Raw genomic sequence first — 5,592 nt, forward strand, 5'->3', positions numbered from 1 at the left:
CCCACCCCCACCCCCGCAAAGGGACGTGGACTCCACCGCTCTGCCTTTGCCCCTTCCCCTCTACTCACGGCTCAGTGTGGGCGGGTCACACTCAGACCCCTGTCCCTCCTCCCTGGGTTCCCCGGATAAACCATCTTGGCAACGACGTGCTTCCTTGGGGTTTGCTGTGTCTTCGCCCGTGACCCGCTTGTTGTAACCCTGTTCGCTTGTGACTTCTAGGTTCCGGTGGCCTCAGAGAACACGTTCTGCAAGCAGCCCGCCCCTTCCTCGCCTCCGAGGGCGTCCGTAAAAGGCTGGGTGACCCCTTCCTGCACGGTTCGGTAGAAACTGCCCGGAAAACCAGCAGGCTCCAGCGTTTTTTCACAGGACGAGTTCTAGCCATGGATTATATTTTTAAACCCCTATAAAATTGTTGATTTTTTTCTTTCTTCCTGAGTCAGTCGTGGTAACATATGATTTTGGGTTGTTTGTTTGTTAGAAATAAAGCCATTTTGTATACGTTTCCAAATGTATTGACAAAAGCAACGTCTATATTTTATTACTGTATCTTCTGTATCTGTTATTAGATCTCCTTTTCTATTCTTAATATTTTTATTTGTGTTTTATCTATTTTTTCCTTGATAAACCTGGCTGGAAGCTCGTCTATTTTGTTTAAATTTTGGAGAAGGTTGCGCTTTATTAAAACATTCTGCCGTTTTGGTTTTCTTTGGGGGGGATGTTCTATTTCATTTATTCCTCGTCATGTCTTAATTTTTATCTTCTTCAACTATCTTTTTCTTCTACTTTTCATATTATTTTATTCTTTGTTTTACATCCTAAGATTAATACTTAATTCATTTTTGTTCAGGATTTACCTCTTCCTGATATAAGCACTTGAGGGGATAAATTTCTTTCAAAGGACCATTTTCGCTGCTTCCCGCTAGTTTGCTATGTGATGATGTCTTTACTGTCGTTCAGAGGAAAGGATTTTCAAATAAACACTTACCAGTTCCATTTCGTTTTGTTTTTCAGAGCAAAAGTTATTCTGCTGTTTGGGTTTTTCCCTTTTGATGAAATCCAATTCGTCACCTCCGTCTTCCGCGGATTCTGCCTTCAGCGAGCATCCGGTCTGGTAAATCTCGGCCTGGTCCTGGGTCACAAAGTTTTTCTCCTAGCTTATCTTCTAAAGAGATCTAGTCTTTGGTGCAAACTTTCGAGTTCATTTTCGCATGTGGGATGAGAAATGGGCCAGAGTTCTTTCTGCGTGAGTCCGGGTCTTCCAGCACCTTCTGCGGAAAAGACTCCCCTTCCTGCACCGCCCCGGCTCTGGCCCTGCCGAGGTCGGCCGCCCGCGTGCGGATCTGTTTCCCGGCTCCGTCCCATCGACCCGCGTCCCCGGCTTCACGCCGACAAGTCATTCGATTACTTGGGTTTTGCGACGCATCTCGAGACCGAGCAGCGTTACCCTCTGACTTCGCTCTTTTCTCCCCCGAAGTCGTTTGGCCCGTTCTAGGTTCTCTGCACATCCGTAGAGATTTTACGATCGGCTCATCAATTCCTACAAAAAGGCCTCTGGGAGTTTGATTGGGATTGCGCTGAACCTATAGATCGATTCGGGGGGAACGGACATCTTTAAAGCATGGAGCGCTCGACGCAAACACAGTCTAGTTCCCGCGTGTTTGCGTGTTATTTATTTTAGCGACGCTTTGCGGTTCTCGGTGGGCAGGTCTTCCTTACGTTTGCCATGTTTACTCCTAAGTACTTAGTTTGTATTTATTTTTAAATTTGACACAGCGTTGTTTGTTTTTGTTTCTGATTGAGGCGAGTACGTGGGAAACAACCGACTCCGCTTACGGCGCCTTCGGACATTCCATCCGCTGTTCTACATAGATGACCGTGTCGGCAAATAAAAACAGTTTTATTTCTCCCTTTCCGATCTGGATGCTTTTCATTTCTTTTTCTTGCCCAATGCCCCGCCTGGAACTTTTGGTATGATACCCAGCAGGGACGGTGAGAGGGGACAGACACCCTCGTCTCGTCCCTGATCGCGGGGACCTCCACTCAGTCTCCCACTCAGATGTCAGCGGTAGAGTTTCTGCCGATGGCCTTTGTCGGCCCGAGAAAGTTCCCTTTATCCCCAGTCTACTGGGAGTTCTCATTAATAAAGAACATCGTATTTTGTCATATGGCTTCCCTGCCCGTACTGAGTTTATTTATCATATGGTTTTCTTTCTTTTTTTTTTTTTTTTTTTGGTCATTATGATAAATGACATAGTTGTTCTGATGTTAAGCCACAGCCGCATTCTTGACTTAAATCCCATTGGTCTTATTGTGCTGTCTTTTTTTTAGAGTTGGAGTCATGTTGTTAAAACTCATTTCAAATCTTTGCACCCATGTTCATGAGGGATATTTGCGGTGTTCTTCCCTGCAATGTTTTTGGTCTGGGTGCCGTAGCGATGCGGCCTCAGAGGAAGGGTTAGAAAGTATTCTGTCCTTTTCAATTTTCCGGAAACATTCACGTAGAATTTGTCTTATTTTTTCCTTAAGTGTGTGGAGGGATTCCCACACACTGAAGAAATCTAGGTCTGGGGTTTTCTTTGTGGCAAGACTTTTTTTTTTTAATTCAATTTCTTTAATAGATATAAGACTTGTTTTCATCTGTCCCAACCCAATAAAAAAGGGGGAAGGGTGAGAGATTTGAACGGGCACTTAAAACCAGAGATGATATTCAAGTGGCGAATAAACGCACGAACAGATTCTGAACGTTATTTTTTATTCTGAAAACTCAAATTAAAACCACAGTGAGATCCCACTGCGGACCCGTGAGAAAGGCTGGCGAGGCTGCCCTGGGGTGTGGCGGAGGTGGGGGGCAGCCGGAGCTCACCGGGTGGGGGGCGCGGTCTGACAGTTTTCTTAAGTAGTTACGCACACGCCCACCCTGCAGCCCGGACATTCCACTCTGCTCGCCTGAGAAAAGAGACACCTGTGTCCACACCGAAGCCTCCGCATGACGCTGACGTCAGTTTTATTTGTAATAGTCCAAACCTGGGAACAACCGAAATGTCCAGCAGCAGGCGGAGGGGGCAGTCACCCCTCTGTCCCCACCACGGACGGCACCGCAAATACCACGGCGTGAAGCATCGAACGGGCTGTCGACGGATGCGGCTGCAGGGAGGAACCAGAAGAATCATCCAGGGAGACAGAAGCCCACGGAAGGCAGCGTGCGCTGCACGATGCCGTTCGCACGGGCTCCAGAATGCGAACTGCTCCGCAGACGACAGGGGAGGGGGCCGGGGGCGGGCGGGAAAGAGAGGAGCAGCCGTCACAAAGGAGCGGGGACACCGCGTGATGAACGTCCACATTTTCTAGACTGCGGCCACGGTTTCACAAACGCACCCGTGTGTCAAAACTTAGCAAATCGTCCGCACTTTAAATACGTGCAGTTTATTGTATGTCAATTATGTCTCAGTGAAACCGTTTTAAAAATATTGTTTAAAGTTAGAATTTACCACCAAGAGAACACAAATCAGGAGGCGGCCTTCCAAAACCCCAGAAAAAAATGGGGAGCAAACAGCTCGCAAAGCCACAGGGAGAGAACAGGGAAGATGGAGAATAAATAGCAGACGCGTCGACAGCAAACACTGTCTAGAGAGAACAATCGGGAGCGGGCGCCGTTCAGCAAGGCTTACCTCGAGGGAGACGCCTGGGGGGTGCGGCACCGGGAGCCGGGGTGTCCGCCAGACGGGTCTGCCACACACGAACAGGAGGGGGGCGGGCGAAACTCACGCCAGGTGAGGTTCAAAAGCAGGACGAGGGACAGCGACGTGATCTGAGGAGCAGTTCGGGGTCCAAGGGAGACACGGGCCGCCAGCGACACATCGGCCGCAGAGGCGCCAACGCTCCCCCAGGCCCGCGCGGGGCGGCCCGGCAATCCCGTCAGGAGCTGGGGGCTAACGCTCCTGCCACAGCTCTGCCTGACACCCCGCTCCAGGGCTTGTCACCAAGGTCAGTGCCTGCACAAAGCAGCCGAGAAGAGGTGGCCAGTGTGCAGTCGCTGGTGGCCAGGCTGTCCAAGGATGCTGAGACGAAGCGGGACATCGTCCAGCCCGCCACGCTCCTGGGGACCCTGTGCACAGCAAGCCGAGGCCCTTCCGCCCCAGCCCTGCGGCTCCCAAACCGCTCCCCTCCCCAGTCCCCGTGAACCCAGGTGGACCACGGGCCCTGGATCCCACGCGTCACTGGCCCCACTGTGGTCTGGCGGGCGGGAGGACTTTGCAGCTCGGAAGGTCCAGCACCTGGCACACCCTCCCCAGTGGCCGTTGGGGGGCGGCCCCTGCCTGCTTGAGCCATTCACCCGCCCATGCTCAGGCCCTGTTCCCTGCCCCTCCGGTCCTTTCCCCCAGCCGCTCCTCAGGCCTCCGCCCTGAACAGGGGCTGTCACTGCGACACCGGCTCCAGCGCAGCTGGGGACACACGACCTCTGCCCTCCCCCCGCAAACAAGTCCCTGACCCTGGGCCTCCCCGAGACCCCAGCCACCGCGAGCTTTCCTGTGTCCGGGCACAGAGCCCGGTCACAGCTCCGGAGGCTGTGTGCTGCGGTCCTCATCGGACGAGGCTGGGGAGGCTGGGGCGCCCGGCCTGGATCGCGGAGCGTGTGGGGTCAGGGTCCAGGCAGGTGCCCCTCGCATGCCGACACCCGGTGACGGCCAAGCATTTAAGGACACAGACTCCTGAGAGTTTCAGCGCCGTCCCCACATCCTGCAGCAGCCGCTCCGACCCTGAGTGGCTCCGGGTTTGAGTACGACATGCCGGCTCGAGCCAGAGGTGTGTGTGTGACAGTGTGTGAGGGACGGGGAACTGTGTATGCATGTGACAGAATGCGCGTGTGGCTGAGGTCCCTGCCCCCGCCCCATGTGGGGGCGGGCTGACCCCCACGGCCCCGGACCCAGCCCCGGCCAAGCCCTTCCCACTGTGACAGTGAGACCTGCAGCCTCAGAGGGAGCCCTGGGTCCCCGCCCGCCCCCGCGGCTGGCAGGGCGCCAAGCACCTTCACGGGCAGGAGGGGAGGGCGTTGACTCTGAAGCGTTAAGTATGGCTTTGGAACCAACTTGGCGCTTCCGCTGACAACTTGCCTTGTTCCAGATGGTTCCTGTGCTAGTCCGTCGTTAGCATGCTAATTTATTCCGACGCGTCCCCAGGCTGCTGCACACGCGGCTGGCGTACACCTCCCGCCAGAGCGAGCCCCGGGCCCAGCGTTCCCACCTCCCCGGGGCTGTCAGCGCCTCGGGGGACGGGGACAGTTGCAGATGTGACTTCGGTGGCAGCCGGAGCAGGTTGCAATTTCTCCTCCGGCAGCCCTGACGTTGGCGGCGAGTTCTTGGCTGTGACACACGCGGCAGGGAGATGTGGCTCGGGGAAGGCTGGAGCCGGGGCCCCCGAGGAGCAGAGGGTGGCGGAGACCAGGTAACCGTCGACACGGGGCCCGAGACGGAGGCTTCTCTGCGCGGGGGGACGTCCGAGCGGAGGCCCAGCCCCCAGCCTCCTCCTCCGGCCCGGTGTTCGCCTCCGTGCACTGACCCAAAGCCACCGGTGCACCGTGGCTGTCACGGGCAG

Source organism: Pteropus alecto, unplaced genomic scaffold (assembly GCF_000325575.1).
Source record: "Pteropus alecto unplaced genomic scaffold, ASM32557v1 scaffold8, whole genome shotgun sequence".
NCBI lineage: Eukaryota > Metazoa > Chordata > Mammalia > Chiroptera > Pteropodidae > Pteropus > Pteropus alecto.